Below are 15,712 nucleotides of genomic sequence, written 5' to 3'. Positions count from 1 at the left end.
TTGGTATCCTGGGCTAGTTAAACAAACTGCTATTGTCCAGATTCTGTGTTTTGGGAACAATATAGCAATTAGAATACAGTACAGTACTAAGTTTGTTAAAAAACTAAAAAGTAAAAAAATGTACTAAGAACAATATATTTCTTTTCTTTTTAAAAATATTTTCACCTTGATGTCCATTCTATTTTTCCAGATGTTCAAATTGTTTAATTAATCCATTGTTTTCTAATAAGTGAGTCTGATGCTAAAGTAGTTGCAGCTTTTCATGATTCAGGTTGTTTGACTGGGTGTCTGCTGTGGTCATTTTTAATTGTCATTGTTAAGATACAATGAAGGGAGCAAACAGCACAGGGAAAGGGCAAAATATAATGAAAGCAACAAAAGTGAGTTAAGCATTTAAATCTATATCAGAAACTGAAATATTTCTAAATGTCTTTTAATAAATGTAAAAATCATGCTGCTGTGATTTCTTAATGTAGAATAAGAGAAGAGAAAAAAAATACCAGCTACTTAATTGAGATCAGTGTTAAAAGTTGTCACTGATTATGAATCTGGTTGAAGCAAAAACCTGAAGCCACAGTGGTCCCCCAAGACCGACTTTGAGAACCCCTGCTTTAAGGAAATGCAGCCAAACTAGCTAAATGACGATTCTTACACAATAATTCATATCACCAAGCCATTATTAGCATTGACATTTCAAACACATTAAACTTCAAATGCAATGAATGTGATGTACAGGCTCTATTTTAGTTCACTTTTTTTTAGAGGGCCAACGCTGTGTATTTTCACTGAAGTACTTTTTTGGTTTTTCATTAGCAATATCTCAGCCAAGCTTCAGCTCTATCATGCCCTCTGTGCAGGAAGCCTTTAACTGACTGATGAGGTGTTATATTCAGTTTCTGTATGGTTTTATGTTTTTGACAACATAAAAAATTGCCAACATAAAAAGGCAATTTGAAGTAGTGTCGGTTTTCCTAATGTAATCAGAACAATCGGTCTCTGTATTCATATTGCAATAAGGGCACCTAGCAAGAATGAAGCTGCATTTGTTAACCACAAACAGTGACATTCCATTAAACCACGAGTCATCTGTGATGCCAAAATGAGACAGAAAAATGTGATGCCTTCAGTGGCCTAAGTCAACCCATGATTCATTTATTTTGAGACAAATTAGCTTTGGTGCACAGCTTGCTCATGGTACTCTATATGGTGGCTGGCTTGTTGATAAGGTAACAGCTCGAAATCCTCAATTTTTTATATAGCCTGTACTATTCATGGAAACAGCAATCATGTCATTACTTGTGCCAGGTGATAGTGTCTACCTGCTTGAGCAGTGATGCCTTACTACTTTCTATGATCTCCTCAAATGGAGACAGTAGTATCTGGATGTATCAGGTGGGGAGTTTCTCTACCAGCCAAAAAAAGGTCTGCAGCATAGTGAGTGCATATGTACATGGTTGACTGGTGTAGTCCAAATATGGTTATTTAGAGGTAGCAACTAGATGGGGGTTCAAGGGTATGTTAATTTTCGCACATTTACAAGATTATTGTGATTTATGAAGGGTGAATTGCATAGAAATATGCCTATACCGATTTTATTAATCAGATTTTAGAGGGAGGGGGCATTTTCCTCTTTTTTGGTGTTGGTATAATTTCACTCTCTAATCCACAAAACGTTTTATACAGTTAATGAGGCCTTCTGACTTTGTGATTTCTTTCTTGTTTAGTCTAGACTAGGATTTTGGTCATGATAATTGTCTATCAGTCAGCCAAGCCATTCATCAGAGCCTGCCTTTTTCAGTGCAGGACAGGCGGTAGGTGGTTATCTCAAAAACAATTAATGCATGGCTGAAACTAACCTGAGATGGAATGACATGGTACCCTCACTCACACCAAGGCCAATACACAGTATATACCTGGTCTTAGGACTGAATATCAAAGTTCCCAAAAGGGATCCCATAAGGAGCATTGTGAAAACTCTGCACAGCTGGTTTCCTGGCTATGGAATGAACCCGGATCCAAGCTGCTGTGTGAAGTGGCAATGTTACTTGCTACATATGGCTAGCTATTACCAAAAACCAAATAGGAAACGTTTATCATGAGCTGCAGTCTGACCTGTCTTTATTTTTTGATGACTTAACCTTCCCCTCACAAGGTGGATGAAGCAGAGGAGAGAATTCTGCAGACTGTGGGAGCATGATACAGCCACCAAATTTGTGGTAGCTCTAGCTTCTGTTTTAACAATAATATAAAGCACTGCTCTAAAATACCTTTTTCATTATTACTTAAACAACTACTCTTACAGCTTTGAATTTACTGTGTATATGCAATTCTGGTTCTTTCGCAAACAATTTAAAATGCGAAAAAATGATAGGGTGTTGCCATTTGTACATGAAAAGGATCCTTTTATCCTAGTTTTAATGGTGATCTCCCTCTTTCTGATAATATCAAATTACACAGGGAAAAGCATCTTTCCACACTGTAACTTTCTTTTTTACATCTTGCATTTTTCAGCTTGGACAATTACAATTACCTCTTTGACAAGCAGCATTTGGAATAATGTTCCTTAACTTCAATGCCTAGTTTAGTTATAATAACCTGTAGGAGACAAATCTGTTTGTTCAAACACACCTTATAAATGCATTAGAAGTGATAATACAAGAACAAGTGTCTGTTTTCCCCATGAATTCAAAATGCAGTATTCTATAGAAACTCTAAATTAAGCAAAAAAATGATGTATTTTTCAGTGATGTAGGGAATCCAACTAAAAAAGCAAACTATTAAAGAGCCTCTGTCTTTTTTGTAATTGAAATTGCATTCCTGCTATATCTTGCAAATAATTTATAAACAGTAGGGTATTTTAAATACTTTCCTTTCATACTTTTATTCTATTATGAAGTTTGTGCTTTCCTATTAGAACTTCTGAAATCAATTTTCCATTTCTGTTACTTGTTTTCAATGACTGCTGTATTCTGGTAGGGACAATGGTTAGTCCCAGCGATGGACTGGCATCCTATCCAGGATTTGTTCCTGCCTTATGCCCTATGCTAGCTGGGATAGGCTCCAGCAGACCCCCGCAACCCTGTTTGGGATTAATATGGTCTGATGACAATGGTTAGTAACATGTGAGTTTAGGATACTCACACTTTAGCAATAAGGGTTTACTTCCTGATAGTTTTTTCTAATTGGAGACAATATTCTCAAAAACTTAGTACCATGTGCAAAGTTTAGGATGAAACAGTGTGTATTGCCAACGCTAAGCATTTTACGTCGTCGAGATTGAAGGGTGAAAAACAGAAGCACACCACAGTCGAACACCATCTTCGTGCACATTTATATGACCCAGGTTAATCTGACAGCATGTTTTATTAGGTGAACAATATGTTGCTGGGTGGTGTTTTAAATTATTACCTTAGCTGAATGTGAAGGATTTTTTGGAGGTATTTAATGTCCTGTTCTTCTCATTTTTGTAAGGCATGTCGTGTCTTTGCAAAGATGATGCCCCTTAAAAATGCAGCATTTTGAAGAAGAGCTCAAGTGTTCTGTGAAATCCTACATTTTAAAAAAGAGGATTCTAAAGGGGCAATCAAAATGAAGATTACAGTTTATGTCTATCAGTATTTAGGTGTTCTTCTATTTTTCCAGCATCTTTACTTTTTATTAGCTCCGCATTTGACTGGAAATGCATGGAGTTCTGTGCATAAACTCAATAACAGGAATAAGTTTGGAGTAACTGAACTGATTTATTGATCTTAATTTATTAAATACTGCATAGAAGTGTTGAGTTATTAAGGCTTAGAAAAGTAAATGGAGAGTTAGCTGCACTAAAGGAATTAGAATAATGTTGCACACACCATTCCTTTAGTCAGAAGAAGATCACTTCAACGTCCTTAAATAAATCAAACTGTGTGCTGCCCCTAACAGTTCCCTTTACACGGGTAGGTAATGATGACGAAGGTTTGCACACATTTTTAAGCTAAACACACCTTTGAACAACACTGAAGGTGAAAGGTACCAGTGTTCCAGCTGAATCAAAGTTTTTTAAACCGCAGCAGCACCTTTTTAAATAAGGCACGTTCATACCGCCTCCTTAAGAAGTTTAGACTGGAGGGCCGTCTCAGAAAACTGGATCCCTTCAGCTGAATCCCATATGTTTGTCTTGGCAGAGATGTAGTGTCTACTTGGCTGGCGCTGATGCTGGGATATTAAATTGATAGAACACAGAGCTCTTGATCCCTTTCATAGGGCTTCTATTTAGGTAACAGCAGGCTAGTGCTGTGTCAGCCACCTGCAATTGTTTCGAACCTAAAAAATACTTCAGGCCAGCGGGAATATGGTGCTACAGGGGTAGCTTATTAAACTTACTGCAGTGGGTTTTTTTTCTTCTTAAACCATTCATTTCATCATACTTACTGTATTAAATGAATGGCATGTATGTAGCTAACAATACAGCTATAAATGTTCAAAGCTTTCTTTAACTGGAAAATTAATTGTAGTTGCATGTAAATCCTCTATGTGGAATTTTGTAGGACTTCATTCCAGATATTGCAGCAACAACTGGCAGTTTTGTTGAAACACTTGCATCTCTTTATGATTTTGCCCACAAGAATTTAACCCCATTTTATAAAACACATTGACCTATAAGTCATCTTGAATGCTCCAATGCTAAAGCTTTCAATGCCGTCATTCATGTCCTAACAGAGGAAGTATTGAATGTTGGGAAATGGCAGACAATAACAACAGAGTCGGGTGCAGAGTTTAGATCATTTGTCGAAAGCGTCAAACAGTTTTCTGCATTTGCCAGCCATGTGCTGAGGACTGGTTGTTTTATGTGTTTTATCATGGTGCAAGATTTATCTATGACACAGAATGCATGAAACAGATGTTACCCAGTACCTAGTGAGTCATGTGCACAACTATACCTTTTCACATCTTCAAACTGGATAGGTTAAGTAGTGAGGCTTTGTTGTTCACCTTTAGACAAAACATGAAAAATTAATTTACAAAACAGGTGACTAGGTCACATTCTTGAAAATGTTCTGAAATATTTCAAGACTGGTTGAGGTATGTGAAATAATTATCAGCTCGCTCCCTTTTGTGAACCGATATGTGAATTACATGGCTTCTTCTATTCTGTACATCTCTGTCCTTTTAAGGTTTTTATAATTATGCAGAATAACATTTTTCCTTTTCAGTTAAACTTTTCATATTTAAAAATAAAAGTAACTATTTTTAAATTATATTTTGTCTTTAATATCAAAGTTTTCTGAATTACCTTTTCAGGGCTGATAATATAAAATAACTTGAAGCAAAGCTGACAGAAGTGTTATAATCCAATTACACTTGGTGAGCTTGCACCACACGCAGCGGCTTCAGTTGCTGTGTATAACTCAGTTCACCCTCACCTTTCATGCTATTGTTTTTCCAAAAAAAGTATAGATAATATACCAGTATATAAAGGGCCTTCATAAAACTTTTATGTGTAATTCTTATGCCGATGCTACCTAATGATACAGCTTAACAGTCCTGATGCTTTTTTTCACCAAAATGAGTTAGTTCCAAGGTTTGAATTAAACAGCATTTCGTTTAGTTTACTTATTTGAAGTTTGTCATTTTAAATATGTTTGGTTTATAAGCCTTAGGTGGAAGCTGGACCCAAAATTATTTCAATAAAATATTAGAGTGTAATGTTCGTGTTTGGGGGATCTGTATTAGTGGAATAATGTTGCATTGTCATTCTCTATGGACAATAAGTTCTACTTTAACTAAATAAATGTGTGCCCCTCATTATGTTCTTGCAGTTGAAACATTCAGTGTGACTTTAAAATCTTTCTGAGCACTTCCTTTGTTATTCAGCACCTTAGAATGGTGTTTCAGATACAAAGTTGTCTATTTAACTACTATTGGAGGTAAGTGGAACAATTGGGTAAAAACAAATAAAACATTGTTGTAACTTATCATATTAAATTATTTGACATTAAACTTTTGATGCTGTGGTTGTATTGCAGTATACATTCTGGTCACAACAAAAATCAAACAATACCATCTGAGAAACTACTTCATGCTTTTAGAGTCAATGGCAGTGCATTCAAATAATAATCTGCTGAAAATATGCAGTAGTATAGTGCTATACATTTGTAAAGTTTTTTATTTTATTTTCTTTGTATATTGTAATCTAGCATTAAGTTCTTCTGCCTCTGTATTCATTTTCACTTCCATGCTTTATCTTTCAAAATCATTTCTGTGTCCCTTTTGGAGCAATAAAACATTCTCTATTTTCCATGAATGACTGTCAACAGAGTCTTAGGATGATAGGGAATTGGTTCCTTTAAAGTGTGGCTTGCGACATTGGTTTCATTAGGCCTTTACTCATAGATGAAAATCACGTGATGAGTCTGAGGATGACTCGAGTACAGTGATTTTCTGACTAATGTGTAAAGCAGATAAACATACATGTTAATATGTTCTCATAAAAATTACAGTTAACTTGTATTTGTATCTATACTAATAAAAGGCAAAGCCCTCACTGACTCATCACTAATTCTCCAACTTCCTGTGTAGGTAGAAGGCTGAAATTTGGCAGGCTTATTCCTTACAGCTTACTTACAAAAGTTAAGCAGGTTTCATTTCGAAATTCTACACATAACGGTCATAACGGTCGATAACGGTCGACAACGTCCGCCATGTTGAACTTTCTTATTCATGGCCCCATCTTCATGAAATTTGGTAGGCGGCTTCCCTGCACTAACCGAAACCGATGTACATACTTATTTCGATGGTATGACGCCATTGTCGGCCGCCATATTGAACTTTCCAACATCACTAATTTTCCAACTACCCGTGTAGGCAGAAGGCTGACCCCATCTTCACGAAATTTGGTAGGTGGCTTCCCTGCACTAACCAAACCCGATGTGCGTACTTATTTCGGTGGTATCACACCACTGTCGGCCACCATATTAAACTTTCCAACGTCACTAATTCTCCAACTTCCCATGTAGGTAGAAGGCTGAAATTTGGTACTTATTTCGGTGGTATGATGCCACTGTCGGCCGGCATATTGAACTTTTCAATAGTCTTTGTTACGTATGGGCCCATCTTCAAGAAATTTGGTACGCGGGTTCCCAACGCTAACTGAATCCTACTTATGTACATATATACGTCCATAGCCTGCAGCTCAGTCACGTGTGTGAGGCGTTGGGTCCCCCATCCCAACGCCTCCACGTTGTTGTCTGCCTGCCTATATAAGGCCGTCCGTTGCTCCAGTCTCTACATTCCCTTCCTTGCTTCGCCACGGGATTCACGTCTCCCTGCTACTAATTACAGCCTTTTTATTTAATCCACGGCTTCTCCGCTGTTTTATTGTTCATTTATTACGATTATAGTTATTGTGTAGGTATTTTAGACTTACTTTACATTGTTCAGGTACCCATTTCCTTTATCATTCCAACAGTACCCCCATAAACATGTCTATCGAGATCACCATCGATCAAAGAACTGTCACTTACCGAGTGGCTTCCATGCCCGGAGATAGCATCTACCTTTTCCATTCTCTTTGTTACATATTGCACGGCCATATCAGACTCACTCTTGAGGAACATTGTGTCTTATGTATTGAATGACTGGGATAGGTTCAAGGTGTGGACTGATGACGGTACAGAAGATAATTATTCTACACAGGAGCACTAGAAGAGTGAAATGCAGTTGATGGCTGCCGGTGAATTGTTTGGTTGTCGCTTTCAAATGTACCGAAATGGCCAAATATTTTACACCTTTTGACAACCGCCAATGCCTCTTAAACATCTTAGATTGACAGGTGACGATTTCAGTAGTGGACACTTTGATGTTTATGAATGTTAAAACTCTCAAAAGCTGGATGTAAAGTTATCGATGAAACAGGTTGTATACTTACAATGCTTGACAGATGCCGAATGTCTCTTCAACACAAGTCCTACAAATACTGTCGTAATTGAAACAAACCATGAAACTCAAACCGATTATGACAGCAGATTTGAGATTTGAAACAAGATTACTGTTCACATGGCCAACTGTATGTTGCATGCTCAAGAGTAAGCTCAGCGCACAGCTTGGTCATATTACAACCGGAGGGCTGAACTCACAATGTGGTATACAAAGAGATCCTTAACAAATAATTATTGGTATATTTTCCCTCAGTTTAAAAAGGTTTAATTTTCTTCTTAATAAAAATTTTAAGGCAGTACTTCGCCTCTGCGAAGCGCGGGGTATTTTGCTAGTTATATTATATAACTGCCAACCCACGGCGTACCATACGCCGCATAATCAGGCCGGTTTTTTAATAATTTTTAAGCACAGGGAGAAAATTAACATTTGAAAAATCGGTAATGTAATAAATCAGAAAGAAAAACAACATTGTAACAATGCACGGAACGAACCAACACACAATCGTCCGTGCAGCGTAGCGAGGTGGGAGGAGGGTGTGTACAAAGTGCAGGAGCATCTAAGAAGACGCATGTTTGTCGCGGATGCGAATTGCTATATGTAGCGTGTAAAACAGTTTGCTATGGTGCACGCGGTCATGCGTCGTAACCGAAAACTCGTTTTTTGAAGGCTGCTCACTTCATTGTGTTTTAACCTCAGTTGTAAAAGAATGTTTTAAGGATCCCATGGGATACCCCTCGCAAACAGATTTACACGCTGCATATGGAGATTCACCTCTGCGAGAAACATGCCTCTATTAACAGTCAACGTGTTGGAGGGGGGTGTGTTCAAAGGGTAGGGACGAAAACAGTGGGAGCGTATGAGTCGTACTTAGCGGGAATTCCACGGTTTGCAGCCCGAATGGGGTTCAACAGCTTACCCACGCCTAGACACATGCTCAATCTCATGCATAATTATTTATTGAATGCTAAACACTTCTGGAAAGACATGACGCATGTTTGTCGCGGATGCGAATTGCTGTATGTAGCGTGTAAAACAATTTGCTATGGTGCACGCGGTCGTGTGCCGTAACCGAAAACTCGGTTTTTAAAGACTGCTTACTTCATTGTGTTTTAACCTCAGTTGTAAAGGATTGTTTTAAGGATCCCATTGGATACCTGCCGCAGAGAGGTGTGGGTGAGCCATTACGTCCCTACCCTTTGTACACACCCCCCTCCCACCTCGCTACTACCGTGGTCGGATGTCTTGGTGGATTATATATAGAAAAGGAGCCAAAACCGCACAGAGCAATGAAAAGTCTACATGAGTTACAAGTGCATTTGGACTGTGCAAAGACGACAACGACTCAAGTGACGAGTTGGAGGTGGGCATATGTACAGGCAGTGCTTACTGAACAAGAGGGCGCGATGGCGGTCCGCCAGTTTTCAGTCATTAAAAACTGGCCTGATTATGCGGCATATGGTACGCCGCGGGTTGGCTTGTGCTTAATATTGGAGCAGTGGTCATTGTTCTGTCTCAAGTCACTTGTGTACAGAGTAAACAGTAATGGTGATAAGACACACCCCTGCGGACTTCCTGTGTTTGAATGAATGACTATTGAAAAAGTGGCCTGAACTTTAACTGTCTGTGAACAGTTTAAAAGAAAGTTTTGAATCCTCAGTGTAATAAATGGGTTTACATTTATAATGTTCAATTTCCCAATCAGTATATGAGGCTGTAGTATTGAACGCTGAAGAAAAATCCAAAAATGGTGCTCTGACATATGAACAAGGCTGATCAAGAAAGGGGTAGATTTGATGTAAGATAAGCAGAGCATCTTCCACACTTCTGTTTGCACAATAAGCAAATTGATTTTTGTCTTGAAAAGTCTTTGTTTCTGTCATTAAAATGCTTTTCACCAAATGTTCAAAGCATTTCACTGGAATAGATGTATATGCCACTGGTCTGTAGTCATTTAAACAGCTTGGCCTAGAAACCTTAGATATAGTGGTAATGATTGTTTCCACAGATTAGGTACAATACCACAGGTCAGAGACCAGTTAAAAAGCAAATGAAAAACTGGAGAGAGCTGCTTAAAGCAAGACTTTAAGAGCCGACCTGTGTAATGCACAGTGGGTGCATGTTGCTGGTGAGACATGTCCAGATAAGCCTAACAGTGTATTAGGTATGATAACCATTTGAGCATGTTCTGATGTGGTGTTCAGATTTATAAAACCCAAAAGAATAATTATTATTCAGAACAATCATAAGCAGTTTCTTACAAAAATCTGAAAAGAAAAGATGCCGAAGATTTTATATATTATATTTAGCAAAACGGCTAATATGCATCATTCATGATTTGTTGCTTATAATTTGGTGAGAAGTATGCAGACATGACTAACAACGTAGTAGATATGATAACCCTGGGATTTATTCTTGATGGAGGTGTCACCTGCTGCACTTGGGTCCCAATCCAAGTGGTTCATTGTGTGATAGATGCGGCAACACGCTATTGGCACATGCTCCCAACTCCCCAACACACATGGCCAAATGTGTAATGTGTTCATTTAATTTAATTTAATATTCAGACTGCGGTGGGTTGGCACCCTGCCCAGGATTGGTTCCTGCCTTGTGCCCTATGTTGGCTGGGATTGGCTCCAGCAGACCCCCGTGACCCTATTCGGATTCAGCGGGTTAGAAAATGGATGGATTAATATTCAGAACATTCCTTGGGGGCGGCACGGTGGCGCAGTGGTAGCGCTGCTGCCTCGCAGTTAGGAGACCCGGGGTCGCTTCCCGGGTCCTCCCTGCGTGGAGTTTGCATGTTCTCCCGTGTCTGCGTGGGTTTCCTCCGGGCGCCGGTTTCCTCCCACAATCCAAAGACATGCAGGTTAGGTGGATTGGCGATTCTAAATTGCCCTAGTATGTGCTTGGTGTGTGGGTGTGTTTGTGTGTGTCCTGCGGTGGGTTGGCACCCTGCCCTGGATTGGTTCCTGCCTTGTGCCCTGTGTTGGCTGGGATTGGCTCCCGTGACCCTGTATTCGGATTCAGCGGGTTAGAAAATGGATGGATGGATGGACATTCCTTGGGCTGTACTACATCTTGTTGGTTTGTTTGGTTTTATACTATAAATCATTATGGGTTAATTTCATAAGAAAGGATTTAACAGGATTTGAGATTTGTTGACATTCTGCAACAGGTATTTTACTTTTTACTCTCTTTTAAGGTTCTGTTTTTTACTATTAATGTATATTTGGTTGAATGGCAAATACTGTACACTGTAGTTGTTTTCTAAGAATGCGGCCATGTTGATTTGAGGAAAAAAAAGTGCATGTATTTCTATTACTGTGGAGCTTAACATTGAAATATAGTTTCTGAATCAAAGATGTCAAAGAATGGACTTGGGCTGTGTTTTTCCTCTTTTTTCATTTCTTATAACTAAGTGCCTTTTTTGCCTTTACAGCAGATAACTCAAAATGTGCCATTATTGTTACCATCCCTGTATTCTTTGCATTAGAAATGGGGGAAAGATGTATTTGCACAGTTAGAAAATGTTTCCTTTGCTACTGCAAATAAAGAAATAGATACAATAGATAAAATCACAATCTTTTAATTTTTTTTTGTTGTTTACTGAATGATGCCAGTTTAATAAAAGGCATAGCCCAACATAAATTGAGAGAAGTTACTTGATCTTTTGCTCTGAGCAGAAACTGAATGAGCTTTTATATGTGATGGATGAAATTACATTTTTATTTCATCTTCCTTGAAAACAGCATTTCAAGGGGTTTTTCAGTACATGTACAATACAGAACATACTTTTTATAGCCAGTAGGCTTATGGTTTGTAATCTAACTCATTAACTACATTAACTAGACTTTCTGACTGCTGTATACAGGATATGGCAGCATGCCATGTTGCTTTGAAGAAAAATATATTTTTTCCATTTTATTATGTTTACAATTCTTTTGTTTATTTCTTATAAATACTTTACACAATGAGAAGCCATTTCTATGATTTAGCACTTCAGTTTTAGGGAGATGACCCCTATAATTGAGCCATAATACATAAATAAATTGTGAAGGAAACAAAAGAATTAAGCACAGTATAAATGTAACACAACAGGTTGATTAAAAAAGATGTAAATTGAAATTTACATTTCTAAACATGTGTGGAGTGTTAGGTAGTGTTGCCACATTACTTGGACAGTTGTTCAGGTTTTCCAATTCAGCAGAGTTGACATGCTGTGCATCTGTTCACATGAGTTTACTACAGATGTTCCAGTTTTCCCCTCACATTAGGGCTATAAGGTTGATTAGTAAACCTAAATTGACCTGTTGTGAATAAGAGTGGGTGTGTGCTGAGTGTGTTCTGTACTGGACCAGTATTTTATCCAAAAGTGGTTTGTTGTCTTTGGTTGAACCTGGAAACAATAGCAATAAATTTGCACCCCTGACCGTATTTACTTTGATCAGCTATCTGTAATCTATCACTTTGCATACCTGTAATCTATCTATCTATCTATCTATCTATCTATCTATCTATCTATCTATCTATCTATCTATCTATCTATCTATCTATCTATCTATCTATCTATCTATCTATCTATCTATCTATCTATCTATCTATCTATCTATCTATCTATCTATCTATCTATCTATCTATCTATCTATTCTTTTAGGTTTCAGGTTCTTTGATCAGGTTCTTTGAGTGTAGCCCTGAATGTTAAATAGGAACCCAGCTATGTATGGGATACCACTCCTTATATGAAGACTCTCATGGACACTTTCTACTAACATTAAACTTACTTTTAACATAGTTATAAAAAATGCTATTCCAAAAATTCTGCCCAAGAACTACAGTACTTATTTGTTTTCAGTCATCAGCAGTGAGTGTTAGTCTTGTGTAATTAGGTTCTTTGTAAGAACAGTGTCGAAATGTTGAATGGTGAGCACCAGCCTCATGGCAAGAAGAGAAATGTAAAGAGAAATATAACTATTTAAAACTAAAATGGAAGATTAAAGTTAACATGTTTTTGTGTTGACTGCTTACACTCCCTGATAAATAAAGAAAAAAAACCCCATGGTTTTCTTTAACCATCTTAAATTGGTTTATAGTGGAAGAGACACAGTAAACTTAGAAAAGGCATGAAGCACAGTGAAGAAAAAAGCAAAGTAAGATGCTGTACTGTACCTGTAATGAAGTGTCTACCTTCTTTAGGTGACCTTTTTAAGTGCATTTGTGTATATTGTACAACGCACCTATTGCAAAAGCCCATGTCTGCCTGCCTGCCTGTCTGTCTATTTATCCAAATGAAACAACTTGGCCCCCCATGGATTGCTGAGAAGTAGCACACTTATTTTTCAAAGAAATTTGTTGAGACAGTTCAATTTTTTGTTCAGATATCTCGAACAGATCACACTGTATTTTAAAATTTCCATTTAAAAGCATTGGCAAATCTGCAAACTCATCTATCTTAAAATGGAGAAATGCTCTGTGCAGCTTCAACCAGGAATTATCCATCCATCCATTATCCTGCTCGCTATATCCTAACTACAGGGTCACGGGGACTAGCCAACACAGGGCGCAAGGCAGGAAACAAACCCCGGGCAGGGAGCCAGCCCACTGCAGCAACCAGGAATTAGTTTACTGTTTATTATACCGTGAGAGTGGTTGCTTGAACTTGTATATTTTGTATATTTTCCTCTTTTACTTGTCAGACAGCCACTCAAATGCCCAATGCAAATAAACCAAACACTGGGCAGGCTGCACACACAAACGGCACATTCAGCAACATCCTTCTACTGCTGCTTTAGATAAGTTTACTAACAGAGTATAAAAAAGGCACTTCTCTGGAAATAAATAGAAGTTGAAACAATTATGTTAACATATATAAGGCTGAATTGATTGAATAATATTATCTGAAGACCCAACATTATCAACATGTCATGTCATTTTGTAACCCACTTAATCCAAGCCAGGGTTGTTGGGGTGCTAGAGCCTGGACAGGGCACCAGTCAATGGCAGGGCAAGCACACACACACATGCACACACACCACCTTAGCATTGCTTGTTCACCTAGCATGCATGTCTTTGGACAGTGGGATGAAACCCACGCAGACAAGGGAAGAACATGCAAACTCAACACAGAGAAAACCAGGGACATGAACCTTGTTTTTAACTCCATTGTGTAAAAAGCACATGTTAAATGTAGTCTACTAGTATATGTAATTGCATTATTTTATCGTATTACTTAACACATACTTACAAAACTATTTAATTAACAAAAATGTAATAACTAACTCTTTGGATGATGTAAATATAAAATGTAAAATGCTCTTATTCACCGAATGCACCGGAAGGATACACCATGCTTACATCGTCTAACTTGTTTTACATTGTTGATGGGTTACTGTCTTTCCTCAGATGTACACCTGTACACTTTCATGTAAAAGTATATGTGTTTTGTTTTGTAGCATAGTCTTTGTAACAGTTTGCTTAACCTATTTATCTAGTTTTTCGGTGAAATGTCCTAGCAACATTTAGGAAACAAAGCATTATTTTTTTTTTGTACAAATATGATTGTAACAGTATATTAATATGTTAACTGTTGTTTTTAATTTTACTGCAGTGTATCAGACATTGCCTCAGTATGCATACAATTACCATGTTAACACCTCTAAACCATAGTGAAGCCTAAGAACATTAACTATTGCTGCCCTCATACAGTAATGCATGAAGTGTTGTACACTGTTTTTAAGTCTGACAGGTCAGGTCAGGTTGGGGAGCATGCACTGGTACAGTGCATTGCTGCACCCACCACACGATGAAACAGCTCAGAATCCTGGTTGGCAACCCTCAGGGGCAGACACGTGGCCAAGTCCCACCCTCTGGAAATTACCATTTATCTGCCGCAGCCAGGTGTTACGTGTGCGTGCCCTTGGCCTATTCCAGCCACTCGGGTCCATCCTGCAAGGTGGATCACCCTCAGGGAATCGCGTTACATGGCCGTAGTGCCGTAAGTGATGCTTCCCCATAATTCAGGTAATGTGCCTCATTCAGGACTCCATGAGCAACTGGTCATTCAACACAAAGTCAAACCAGCGGTACCCAAGGATTCTACGAAGGGACATACAGTACCAAAGGAGTCCAGTCATTGTCTCAGGTCACTGGTTAGTGTCCATGTCTTGCAACCATAAGGCTAGCATATATAGTGTGCATATATGTTTTGGTTTAACTCTGACTATAGCAATCGAATAATACAGTAACAATTACAAAAATGACAGACCATTGTAACACCCAAAATACTGATTCTTTATAATAATGGACAATAGTGTTTGATTGTAACACACAGACAAAAATGCTGTGTTGTAAGATTTAGTGCATAGCCATAGATATTACATTTGGAATTCCTCCTGTTTTCTTGCCCATTGTTCAGTTTCTCACATGAAATTAGACAAATTAGGGGTGTTTTTCCCGACAACAATAAATAAGATTAATAAGCAACATTATAATGCAGGTATGTAAAACATGAGCTACTTTTTCATGGCCAATTTACAAGTGAAGACAAAATACTACACTGTTATCTTCACTCCTGAAGTTGCCTACAAAAAAACATCAGAAGTCGATTAAAAAAGAGTTGATTGACAATATTTTTATTACATGGTGATGGTTTTAGTTCTTCAATTGGATAAAATAATTTGTCAAAAGTAATATAAATTAAACATAACGTCATAATTTAAAAATCAAGTAACACAATTTGTATAAATAAGAACAAGTCAGACACCTTTTGTTTCAAAAAGAACACGAAAGAAAGGATGGA

General features: G+C 37.9%; 1 protein-coding gene across 2 annotated transcripts in view; it reads left to right on the top strand.

Annotated features, from left to right (window-relative positions):
- adamts3 (ADAM metallopeptidase with thrombospondin type 1 motif, 3) overlaps window positions 1-15,712 on the top strand; it is a 304,447-nt gene that overhangs the window by 68,243 nt on the left and 220,492 nt on the right. The gene's annotated exons all lie outside the window — the stretch shown is intronic.

Source organism: Polypterus senegalus, chromosome 7 (assembly GCF_016835505.1).
Source record: "Polypterus senegalus isolate Bchr_013 chromosome 7, ASM1683550v1, whole genome shotgun sequence".
NCBI lineage: Eukaryota > Metazoa > Chordata > Cladistia > Polypteriformes > Polypteridae > Polypterus > Polypterus senegalus.
The sequence above is the reverse complement of the archived record's forward strand: the minus strand, read 5'-3'. Positions and strand labels throughout refer to the sequence as shown.